The following is a 14,367-nucleotide window of genomic DNA, read 5'->3' as shown; positions in this document are numbered from 1 at the left end:
ACCAAGCAATCCCCTACCCCCTCAAAACCCTCATCGAATTGAAAATTTGATATTTTAAAATCTTGCCAAATTGAGGGTTTTGCGAACCACATATAATACTATACCCGCATTGGCTCCCATGTTATCCATGTCAAACACCATAGTGGATAATATTGAAATAGTTACCAATGAACAAAATGTTGCTCTTCATTGGCATGAGCAAATGCATGCCATGTTTGATGATGGGTTGGACTATGATGAGGTTATGACCCTAAATATAACTATAGATGATATGGTTAGCCTTTTTGCAAACCCAAAAACTGGCAAACAATTAGAACGCACAAAGCCCAAACTATCAATTAAATGGTGCACAAATGAGGCTATGTGTGTGAACTTTTGGGATCGTTGGTGGATGGTTTTTGACATCTCTCCACAACAATTTAGAGGTGCCACTTTATTTCATTAATAAATTGTATGCCAAATTTGTGTTGGGCTTCAAGGTGAACTATTGGAGCATGAAGCCCAACATGGGTGTAGGAGGAGGAGCTCCTCAGGATAGACCCTTTTCCTAGTGGAAGAAAATTGGCACTTTTGTCCCCCCTACTGATGTCTCCCCACCTCCTTAAGTGTAACATCCTGATATCATTGCAGAGGCTAGCTCTCAGATTATTAGAGCCATCCATAGATTGAGTATCCTATTGATATCCTAGGCTAGTTCAGTGTTGCCTCCCTATGTTGATGATGCTAGCATGAGTTCATCATTAGTGAGATCATCACATGTTTGTGTGCCCCATACTTGCATAATGTGCAAGAATATTTGTCTAGGTCCCATAGGTTATCTTTTTGAGTATCAGTTTGTATTTGAGGATACACAACCTGACATGAGAGAGGAGGGGCATGTAGAGGCATGAAGTCCTTCTGTGTCGGTATGTGTATACATTCTTTTTGTTAAGACATATGTGATTTAAAGTTAATCTTTATAATAGAGTAATTTTAATTTTTAACCCATACTAACTTATACATGTATGTGATCTGAACATTCATGTTTAGTTGATGACTAAGGAGGAGCTCAGATAGGTTGATAATGTCATGCTCTCGGCTATTTCATTTGGCCTTGAGATATCTATGGTACATTAGTTTGTGTTCTATTGTTTTTTCTATTTGAATTAGAGCATATATGGTTTCTAATCCTTCTTTTCTCTTGTAGGTATCACTTGTCAGTGGGGGGCAGAGTGCAGGGGATGAGGCAGGACCCATTGACAAGGGAAAGGTAATTAGGCACTTTTAAAGTGATCAAACATCAATTTATTCTTTTAAAATGTTTGTGGTAATAAAATTTAATTACATTCTTTATTGTATAAGGTGCGGCTACTAGAGATAAATCTAGACAGATTCCACATCATAGACCCTCTAGCGTTACCATTTGGAGTGAAAGCCCCATCGTATGTATAAATATCATTTATTTTTTATTTTCCTTATTTTCATAAATACATTCAAAACTGATTTCCATGATATTAACAACTAGTATTTTGTATCTCATAGGAAACACCTAGTGCATAGTAGGTTGTTAGGATTAGACCACAGATAGAAATAACAATTACATGCAAATATAAATAATATCATAAAATAATAGATCACACAGAAAAGAACACAAGACACCAAAATCTAACGTGATTCACCGAATCCTTGGGCTACGTCCACCAAACAAAAAGTCTAATATTATTATGCTCCAGTGATTATAACCTGATTACAATCCGTAATCCCTTACAGCTCAATATTGCCACAAGAACCAATTTTTGCATCACAACTATGAAATGATCCCTAACCCTAAGCCCATTTATACAAGTATTTTTACTACTTTAGGGTTGCAATTAATAATTACATGTCGGCCCAAAATCTTGATAAAATAACAATCCTGCTCAGTCACCACAAACTAACAATCTCCCACTTGGGGACTAATCAGGCTCGACACTAAACAAAAATCTTCCACAATATGTGCAATATCTAGCTTGGTACATACCATAGCATACATCAAGCTTCCTATAGCTGAAGCATAGGGTACCTTGGACATCTTATCCTCTTCTTCTTGTGTCTTGGGACACATCTCCTCAGTCAACTTCAAATGACTAGGTAAAGGTGTGCTTACAGCTTTAGCATTCTCCATAGAAAAATGTTGCAACACCTTCTCAATATAATTAGCCTAAGATAGTGTCAATTTTTTGTTCTTCCTATCTCTACAAATTTTCATACCAAGGGTTTGTTTTGCTTCCCCCAAATCCTTCATAACAAATGCATGTTCTATCTGGCATTTCAGCCCCTTAATATGATCCATGTTGGATCCAGCTACAAGCATATCATCAACATATAAACATAAAATAATGTCATCCAACTTCTTAAATTAAACACAGTTATCTAAATCACACCTATTGTATCTATGTTCATGCACAAAACTGTCAAATTTCAGATACCATTGTCAAGGTGTTTGCCTCAAGCCATATAAACTTTTCTTCAATTTGCACACTAAGTTCTCCTTACCTTTAACCTCAAATCCTGTGGCTAAACCATATATATCTCTTCATCCAAATCACAATGAAGGAAGGCTTTTTAACATCAAGCTGCTCCAAATGCAAATCTTTAGTAGCCACAAGACTTAAAATAGTATGGATAGAAGTAATTTTAACAATAGGAGAAAATATCTCATCAAAATCAATTCTTTTTTTCTAGGAAAATCCTTTTACAACTAACCTGGCTTTAAATATTTTCTTAACTCCACCCTCTTCTTTTAACTTGTAAACCCACTTATTTTGTAAAGCTCTTTTACTACAAGCAACTTGCATAAATCCCATGTCTTATTCTTCAACAAAGAGTCCATTTCGTCTTTCATTTCAAACTCCCACTGAATCTTAGTATCCACCTATACAGCTTCATCATAACATTCAAGTTCACTAGCAGGTAGAAGCAAGGAGTTGGGTCTCAATTCCACAAAAGTTCGCAAATTGAGATCGTACTCTTTTAGAAATAGGTACCCATTTTTAAAAAATAGGTACCTGTTTTAGGCTTGGGTGCCTGATCCAAAATTTAAAAAATAGGCACTTGTTTTTAAAAAAATTAGGTACCCATTTTTTATTTTCAGAAAATGGGTACCCATTTTTGAAAACATTAAAAAATTATATTTTTTAGAAATAGGTTTTTGGGGGGATTTTACATGTCGATTTGACTTTTTCAAAAATGGGTACCCATTTCTAAAAATTTAAAATTTTATTTTTTGGGGGGATTTTACATGTCGATTTGACTTTTTCAAAACGAGTACCCATTTTTTAAATTTAAATAATAGGTACCCATTTCGTACAACATTGGGCAAGATTCTTTTCTCCTACCTCATATTTTGGTTTGGGATAGGCTTGGTGAGACCAAGCCTATGCCTTGACCTCTCAAGATTTGGCTAAGGCATGAAATTAACAAATTCATGCCTTACCATAATTTTTAGAGCGTCTTCCCAATCAATTTTTTTTATGAAACAAAAACCCATTAGAGCTCTCACTGTCCTAATTCCAAAAATATAAATTTTATAGTGCTATGATTTTATTTACTATTTTTACATTATTTTTTAATGAAAGGTGCTACCTAAATGTAAAATAGTGAAGTTCACTAAAACTTTAATAATTTTTTCTTAAATTAATTTATATGTCATCAATCTACATACAATTCTTTTGAAATTAAAAAAAAGAATTTTTGAAAAGAGTAAAATTTTGATCAAATTATGGTGTTCGTACACGAGAGGTTTTAAAATTTACCTTTATAACCAATTAATAATTAATAATAAAAAATTTATTCAATAAAAAATTAAGGAAAAATATTGTCATCAATCTTTGGTGTATTAGGTAACTCCCTTTAAAAAGATTTATGAAAATTCATTTATTTGTGTCAAATTATGCTGTCTGTACATGAGTGTGGTATGGTCCTGAAACAGGCATTTTGAAAAAGTGGTTTTTAAAGATCCATACCAAAAACAAAATCTATCATATGGGTATACAAATAAATTATATATTCAAAAACTAGATTCTAAACACAAAAAAAAAAAAATTTGAAATTATTTTATATTCAATCTCTAAATGCCTCAAATTTTGACATCAATTGACAAGAAATTTCAAAAATAGGAAAAACACTTCCACTTTTTGCCCAAAAGTGAGACCCAACTTCTTGCACTTACCCATAAGAATTAGTAAGTAAAATTGAATACAAAGAGGGAGAAAATCTTTCTGGAGGTCTAATTAGTGTTGTTGAATGTCTAACATTCACTGGTGTGTGTAGTATTATTTGTTGCAATTGTTGCACATTATGGAAAATGGCTAGAACATCAGCTTTTGGAGTATCATCCATCACTACATAATCATCTTCTTTCTTCTCATGATGTTGCAACAGATCTTTGTACAACACATTCTTATTGAATATGACATCCTTGCTTCTTACAATTTTATAATTTTCAAAATCCCAAAGCCTATAACCAAAATCATTAATGCCATATCCAACAAATACACATTTATTTGACTTAGCATCCAGCTTGGTTCTATTTTTAGAATCTATGTGAGCAAAAGCTTCACAACCAAAGGTTTTGAGAAATGAATAACTCACCTTCTTAAAAGTCCATGCTTCCTCTGGAATACCAAAACCCAAAGGAGTAGAGGGACCTCTATTAATCAAATATACAAAAGTATTGATAGCCTCTGCCCACATGTATAAGGGCAACCCAACATGCAACCTCGTGCTCTTTGCATGCTCCATTATAGTCTTGTTCATACGTTCAGCCACTCCATTTTCCTGTGGAGTCCTTGGAATAGTTTTTTGTCTACAAATACCATTAGTAGAGCAATAATCTTCAAATTCATGGCTACAATACTCACCACTATTATTAGATCTGAGACATTTTAATTTTTTACCAGTCTCATTTTCAACCAAGCATTTCCATTTCTTAAAAGTTTGAAATACATCAGATTTCTGTCTAAGGAAATAAACCCATACTTTTCTAGTTGCATCATCAATGAATGTAACATAGTAATGAGAGCTACCAAGGGAAGGTACCTGAGCCAGTCCCCATACATCTGTATGCACAAGCTCTAATTTCTCCTTTTATTTTCCTTCCCAGTCTTGACAAAGCTCACTCTCTTTTGTTTTCCATACACACAACTTTCACAAAAATCCATATTAACACATTTTAGACCTGGTAAAACTTTCTTTGAATGAATTATTTTCATACCTTTCTCATTCATGTGCCCAAGCTTGTTGTGCCACAACATTATATTAGAATTTACAACAACTATTTGTTCTCCCTACTCAACTATAGCAACTGTTCTTGAACATTCATTTTTCTTTGAAACAATTAAAGTAGAAGGAACAATATGACTTGTACAAAGATATAAGGTGCCTACTTTCACACCTTTTGCTACTAAAAGGGAACCTTTTGAAACCTTCCAATTTTTATCATTAAAAGTAACTATACAACCCTCATCACCGAGTTGCCCTGCTGAAATTAAATTCCTACTCATCCTTGGAACATGTCTTACCTCATGTAGTAGCCAATGATTCCCATTCTACAACTTAATCTTAACTTTTCCCTTTCCAACAATCTAATAAGGTTCATTATTCCCCAAATAAACAAGTCCAAAATCCCCTTGGAAATAATCAATAAAATATCCTCTATGAGGTGTAGCATCAAATGGAGCACTAGAATCTAAAATCCATAAATCATCAACACTTTCTAAAGACATAAGCAAAGAATCCTCTTTAGATTTTTTACTTATCACATTTGCCTCCTTATCTCCATCTGGTTTATCTCCTTCATTTTTCTTTTGATTCCAACAATCTTTCTTTTTATGCCCTAGTTTTTCATAGTACCAACAGTCATTTGGTCCTCTCGATTGAGACCTCCTCCCTTTTGACTTTCCTCTTGATTTTCAATGATTTCTAGAATTACTTCCTCTCTCAGTCATTCTACCCCTACTTTGTGCATTCAAAGCAGAGGGCTTTTCATACAATTTTGCTAGGGTTTGCATCAATTATTCTATTGTCTTCACTTTTTTAATATTAAATGCCACTGATGGTGCCAAGCATAATCGAATGCTTCCAAGTACTTTTCTATCTAATAGATCTCATTCATCATTTGACATAGATCCCTGATTCTTGGCTTTGCCTTCTAATGGTTTCCTTAAATCCTTTTGATAAATATAGTCTTCCATTTGCATCTTCCATAACTGGAAGTTTTACCCATTAAACTTGTCAACCCTCAGCTTACCCTTGTCTTCCATTGCTCCACTGAACCGTGAGACTCCCACTCAACTGTGGAACTTTCCTGTAGAGGATAACTAAAAAAATAACCTCGTTCTTATACCACTTGTTAGGATTAGACCATGGACAAAAATAACAATTATATGCAAATATAAACAATATCAAAAAATAATAGATCACACAGAAAAGAACACAAGACACTAAGATTTAATATGGTTCACCCAATCCCTGGGCTATGTCCACTAAATAGAAAGTATGATATTATTGTGATCCAATGATTACAACCTAATTACAATTTGTATTCACTTATAGCTCAATATCACCACAAGAACCAATTTTCATATGACAACTATGAAACAATCCCTAACCCTAAACACTTTTATACAAGTATTTTTACTTCTTTAGGGTTATAATTAAAAATTACATGTCAGCCCAAAATTTTGTTAAAATAATAATCTTGATCAGTCACCACAAACTAATAGAGGTTGGACACTAGAGTTTTCTATCTTTGTTGATGCAACCATTATATCCTGAGGAGGAGTCGACATAGGTAAGTTGTAGATTGAATTTTTGATTATATGTTTTTTTTTTTAAATTTTAAAGAGGGGTAAATGCTTTGACCTAGAGCTATGAACCAGTGATGCCACAAACACAAATGGGGGACTTCATCCCCATGAGATTTGAACCTTGATGGAAAGGATAACAACACAACAACTTAACCATCAGAACATGCCACTATTGGCAATTCTTGATTATATGTTATAAATTTAGCATGCTATGAATTATAATGTTATAGTTTAAGTTTTAGATTCATCTGACAAACATACTTGAACATACACAAGCCACAATCAATGAGGTTCAAGCATTGCTGAGAACATATGAGAGGACTCTTGACCGGTGAAAGAGGTCGACAAGAGAGGTATTTATGATGAAAGTTTAATACTATAAATCTTCATTAAAATAAAGATCATTATGAATTTTAGTAATTAAATGTTAGATACATATAATCATATAAATTTAGTAGTCTAACTTTGGGTTTTTCTTTTTTTGTTTATGTAGGAGGCATCCGATCCACCTAGTATAGCAAAGAGGGTACATTTTGATCATCCATCAGTAGCCTGGGATAATATAGTTGTCATAGAATGCATCATAAGACATTTTGAGATGGCATATGCCACATTGTATACAAAAACATTGATATTATACACATTCTAATGGCATGATCAGCCATATTTTGTATATGGATCTATGTATTTTTATATATATTTGCACAATTTGTCTATGGATACATGAACTTTGATATGTATTTGTGTAATTTTTCTATCGATACATGTATTTTGATATATATTTTATCATTTATGTGCACAATGATATACATATTAATTTAGTATAGTATTGTTCAATTTATCATGGATCATGTGTATTGTTCATGTTTATGGAATATCATTCATTTTCATCATGTTTGTTATTTTCAATTCAAATGCAATAATTTGTGAATAACATTCTAACAACCTTTATTATCAAATTTTGATGCAATATTTAATTTGAAATGCTATCATATATGTTTAATTTGAAATAATTTCTACAATCCCTTAAGATGTCACTATGGTTCACTAGCCCAAACACACTTAGAGAACCTTGGAAATGAGATAGGTTATTGTAGGCCTCAGCATGACTATCCTATAGCATTCAATGTTTCATCAATAGCCCCTACGAGCTTCGAGTTAAGACTCTTGGAAGATCGACCTCGAGATGCACTTAAAGCACCTTGGAGACTCTTCAATACAGGGTGGCCGCGAATGATGGAGGCTCTCTATGGCTAAAACAAGGGTGTCATTAGGGTTCACCCACCCAATGATTCAATGGCAAGATTAGTGGTTTCAAAATTACGTATTGATGCACCTATGAACTGAGGCATACTACTAGTTTTGACATTGATAGAGATCGTTGTGCCAATTTCAAATAATATGTGATCTCTAAAAAATGAGATAGGTTACTGTAGGCCTTAGCATTACCATCTTTTATTATTCAAAGTTTCATCGATATCCCCCATGAGGTCCAAGTTATGACCCTCAAAAGATTGACCTTGAGACACACTTAAAGCACCTTGAAGACTCTTTGGTATGGGGTGTGATGTATTACAAGGCTTACTCACACTGACTAGTCCTTCTTAGGACTTCCAAAGGTCAAATTTAAGACCTTGTTTTTTTCTTCTTGCTTTTTCCACTTTGGGCCCAACTAAGATCCACTTCCTTCACCCTGGTACATCAACTTTACAAGGAAAAATGAGAACAATTGCTATTATGAGACTTTACTACAAATTCAACTAACCAAGACCACATGAAATTTTAGCAATATAAGAAAGATTCAAGGCTTCCATCAACATCATGACATTGATATGTATGGGTTTGGATCAACCAACTCTACAATAACTAAAAATCAATATCTCAAACAAATTTGAATTAGTCGTTATTGTTAGCACATTAAAATCATAGTCATAGTAAGGTCATTTCACACCTCACACTATTGTCATGGCATGAGAGGATTCCAACAACTTGATCATATTTCATTTGGCACTTTTCAACTCAAGAACAAGTTCCAAATGAGGTTTTTACTAGTTTTTTTTCCAACCTCTGTCATTAGTGTTATTGCAAGTGCATTTCAAGAATGTAAAAACAAGAAATTTAGCATGCCACAACTCCTACAAAGGTAGAGTTAACATTTCAACAATCTAAATATGTCCAAAATTTCATGATTCAACTTGAAACAATCCACCAAAGAAAGTTCTTGGAAACAAATGCACTAATGTGGTAAAGTGTTGCTGCTACAAACCAAGAAAAGAGGGTTTAAACACTTGGAGATGTGTGTTGCTCAAGAAAACCACATAAAAAGCCTAAAAAAATTAGGGATGTAAATACCCTTTTTAGAAACAAATATGATTCCATCACTTTTAGGCCTCCACCATATACCAAACACCCAAAACACAAAAAGGCTAAAAACCAAAGCTAGAAGGGGGTTTTGAACCCAGTTTTGCAAAATCTTGCATAACTTTCTTTCTAGAGAACACTTAACCTCCAAATACACAAAAAGTACTATAGTAATATCTTCTACCACTTCCCATACTTGATTTCAAATTGTCCATCACCCAACACCTAATATGTTGTTGGTTACAGCTATATTTCCACTAGCCAAGACACTTTTCTTGCCTAGGGAATCACCATGAAAATGGTTGACTTCAGTTTCTTGAACCCTAGTTTTGGAAAAATAATGTAAAATAAGTAACCTCACATTTCCCATATTTTCAAGCTATTTCTATGGAGGGAATAGGAGGAAAACTCCAAGAAACCAAAATGTTGCAATTTTTTTTACAAGAAACTAGTCTAAAACAAGAAATTTATGTACAAAATTTACATAAACTAAAAAAACTTTTATTGAAGGCTTAGAAAACAAGAAGAAACATTAAAATAACTACTCCAATAAAAATATCCATGTTCTCAATTCAAAACAAAACCAAAAACTTCCATTACATAGTGGCTCCTATGCATTTCAATGCCCAACCCATACACTGTATGACCCAAACACTTCCAACCCTTGAAACTGATCAAGAATGGACTTATGTAAGTGTTTCCAACCTTTTTGGGTCATTCTCAAACCAGTAACTAACTCTTTGCACTCATTTTCAACTTTGCAAGAAAAGTTGCAAGAGTTGCGAAATTGCAATTTCATAACTTTTGTAATTTTGAGCAATTTTTGCTATAACTTAAAATTCTTAATTAGACAAGTTCACAAAACTTGGTAAGGGGTCCTATTAGGTTTATTTAGACATTAAAAGTTGGTTTTTGACCCTTGGTCAAATTTTCTACCACTTCAGTCAACCTAACCCCTATTGAGCAACTTATAGGCATAACAATAACTTAGAAGAAAAAACCCACTTAACAACTAAGTTAACCTTACCTAAGGACCTAATAGGTCTTATTAAACCACTAGTGATGTGGCTAGCATCAATACAAGCTAAAATGACAAGAAAGAAGCACTAGGTACAAACTAGCCTACATAGGTGCTCCTGCACCAAGGTGACTGTGAACGATGGAGGCTCTTTACAACCAAAACAAGGGTGTCACTAGGGTTCACTCACCCATCAAGAGTTTTAAAGTTATGTTCTAATGCACCTATGAACTAAGACACACTATGATTTTTGGCATTGAGCGAGATTTCTCTACCAAATCCAAATGGGATATGATCTCTCAAAATTGAGATAGGTTATTTTAGGCCTCAAAATGGCCATCATATAGTATTTAACATTTCATCGATAGCTCTCATGAGCTCTAAGTTATGACCTTCAAAACATCAACCTTAACACACACTTAGAGAACCTTGGAGAATCTTTGGTATGGGGTGTTCATGAATGATGGAGGCTCTCTGCAACTAGAACAAGGGTGTTATTAGTGTTCACCCATCCATTTAAAGTTAATGACACTAATGATTCAATGCCAAGATCAATAGTTTCAAAGTTACGTCGTGATGCACCTATGAACTAAGGCACATTGCAAGTTTTGGCATTGAGCATGATTGCTATTCCAAATCCAAATAGAATGTGATTTCTCAAAAATGAGATAAGTTATTTTAGGCCTCGACATGAAAATCATGTAGCATTTGACATTTCATCGATAGACCTACGAGTTCTGAGTTGTGACCCTCAGAAGATTGACCTCGATATGCACTTAGAGCAGCTTGGAGACTCTTTGGTATGGGGTGGCCACAAATGATGGAGGCTCTTTGTGGCTGGAACAAGGGTGTCACTACAGTTCACCCGCCTATCCAGAGCTAATGGCACTAATGATTCAATGCCAAGATCAACGGATTCAAAGTTACACTATGATGCACCTATGAACTGAGGCACACTGTGAGTTTTGGCATCAAGTGAGATTGTTGTATAGAATTCAAATGAAATGTGATCTCTCAAAATTAAGATAAAATATTTTATCCCTTGACATGACCATCATGTAGCATTTGACATTTCATTGATAACCCTCATGAGCTCCAAGTTAAGACCCTTGAAAGATTGACCTCGACACACACTTAGAGAACCTTGGAGACTCTTTGGTATAGGGTGGCCACAAATGATGGAGGCTCTCTATAGCAAGGATAACTTTAGTGGCTAATATTCACCAATTGGCTAATCTCACTCATTAGGGACACCAAATTTGGCCTATTTTTTTCAATTTTGGGGTTTCCATGTCACCTGCACTTTACCAAAATTGGGTCCCATGCTTAGGCTAATCGCCAATAATAATATAGAAGTATTTATATTTTAGTGATGACTTCACCAATGGAATCTAATTTTTCTACATAGTAAATTAAATATTTTTGCCTACAATTTTCAAGGCTTGTCTTAATTAATGGTCATATTTGTAATAATTGGTAAAAATTTAAGTTACACTATAGATTAAATATGTAGATTATACATGTGTCTCTATTCTTAAGATATTTCATGAAACTTTTCATCATTTCTCACTTTTCCATGAAACTGATTTGATTGGTGACACATGTCTTTACTTTGTGAACTTTCATTAAAACTTGGTATCATTTTAAAAATTTGCCTTGAAATAGGATTTAGGCCATTTATTTAGGATCATCCAATAGTTAAAAATAATAGGGGTGCTTCCCCCAAACCACCATTCAATAATTTGGAGGGAAACTATAATGATAAAAGTGGGCTAAATTTAACCTTAAAATTTGATAATTAATTAGGCTCCATATAATAATAATAAAATAATTATTTCTAGGTATGTACTTTTTTCCATGATTTTCATCAATAATGAAAGATTCACCAAGATTTTATAGAATGTTCATATGGCTGAAAAACAATTGCCAATAAAATTTTAAAAATTCCTACTGAAAAATTAAAATTTGCTAATAGAAATTAACTTTTTTCCCCTGAACTAATGTTCAATTTCGCCAAAAAATTATACTTTTTTCTAAAGGGTGTTTTCCTAAAATTTTCTTAAAGGATTCACCTACCCATCTAGAGCTAATGGCACTGATGATTCAATGCTAACATCAGCAATTTCAAAGTTACACTATGATGCACATATGAACTAAGGCACACTGCAAGTTTTGGCATTGAGCGAGATCATTGTGTTGAATCCAAATAGAATGTGATCTCTTGAAAATGAGATAGGCCATTTTAGGCATTAGCATGATCATCATGTAGCATTTAGTGTTTCATTGATAGCCCTCATGAGCTCTGAGTTACGATCCTCGACACACTTAGAGCACCTTGGAGACTCTTTGGTATGGGGTGGCCATGAATGATGGAGGCTCTCCATAGCTAGAACAAGGGTATCACTAGGGTTCACTTTCCCATCTAGAGCTAATGGTGCTGATGATTTGATGCTAAGATTAGTGGTTTCAAAGCTATGTTGTGATGCACCTATGAACTAAGGCACACTATGAGTTTTGGCATCGAGCGAGATCGCTGTGTTGAATCCAAATGGAATGTGATCTCTAAAAAATGAGATAGGTTATTTTAAGCCTTGGCATTAATGTCTTGTATCATTCAATGTTTTATCGATATCCCTTACGAGCTCTGAATTATGCCCCTTGAAAGATCAACCTCGATACGCACTTAGAGCACCATGGAGACTCTTCGATACAGGGTGGCCAAAAATGATGGAGGCTCCCCAAAACTAGAACAAGGATGTCACTAGGGTTAGTATTAAGTAAAAATATTATTTTTTACCTCTCTCAATTTTTTGGCATTGGGCATAGTCCAAGTTTGGTGTTAGTTTGTATTAAAATCATCAATTTTTAGGTCCCTCCACATAAATTGTATTAAGTAAAATCATATTCGTTTCTTACATTAAATCAACAAGTTTACATTTACAATATCTCAAGTGTTTCATCATTATTATATCAATACAAGACTACCAAAAATTGTAGTGTCAAAAATAGTAGTGTCAAAAATTGTAGTGTCAAAAAAAGTAGTGTCAAAAATAGACTAGATTTTTTTCATTCTGCTCCTTATTTATTTTTTTATCTTCATGCATGGCTACTCTTCATGATGTACCTACATTCCAATATCATAAAAAATATCAATAACTTATTGTATTAAACAAGATAATCATTGGTTCATCGAATCATTATGAACAAAATAACATAAGAAGTAAATATACATAGTCAAGTATTCCATTAGGGTCCTCTCTCTATTTTAGGGTCTCCAATAGGGCTTCATGATCAACATTAGTAACAGTAAAAGGTTCTTTTACTTTTGGTCTTCCTTGATGCTTCAAAAACTTTACATTTGTTGCTATAATAAGATGCGAATATATGACAATTGTTTTGTGCTTCTGATAGTCTTCAAATGTAGGAATTTCATTCCTTCTAAGCATGTATGTCCACAGTCATGTTCCAGTTACAACCATTGAACCAATAGGATATGTGAATCCATCATCATCTATGACTGATTATGCAAGCTTTTGTTTAGCTCTTACACAACGTGCTAACCAATTAATCTGATTTATCATCATTAGCCTATGGTGCAACTAATGCAAAGACATGTCATGGCTAAAGAAGATCTAATAAATGGTTATGCTCAAGTGAACTTTCCATGTCATCATTTATGATAGAGGGTATGATAGACAATGGAGTAAGATAATGTAGAGCCCATGTGTCCACCTACTCACTCAACTCACAGTGATCCCAATCACACTGAAAATAACTAGGACAAAAGCAAGCTAGCTATCATATCCAAATGGTCCATGTACTAGAATCAAAGCTTTGGAATGAATGCATTTTTTATGAGTCTCTCACTCTACCACAATCTAATCTATCACTTATGGACCCTTCCTCAACCAACCAAAAGAACCTGCATACTACTAAATCAAGAGTCCTCCCCTCTGATAATGTTGAACTACACCAATAAAAAATGCTACGAGCATTAAGAAGCTCTGCTCCTAAAATCTGCAATTGCTCCTTAACTAGAGCTCTCTTTACACATGCCCCTACTCCACCATGTTCCCCTTTCCCATGGCCAAACTCAAGAAAATCCAAATATGAGGCATCGCCTCTCTACATGCATCCTACGCAACCAATAAAACATGTGAG

The sequence above is a fragment of the Cupressus sempervirens genome, chromosome 1 (genome assembly GCF_028749045.1).
Source record: "Cupressus sempervirens isolate cs-2001-9-10 chromosome 1, ASM2874904v1, whole genome shotgun sequence".
NCBI classification, from domain to species: Eukaryota; Viridiplantae; Streptophyta; class Pinopsida; order Cupressales; family Cupressaceae; genus Cupressus; species Cupressus sempervirens.
The sequence above is the reverse complement of the archived record's forward strand: the minus strand, read 5'-3'. Positions refer to the sequence as shown.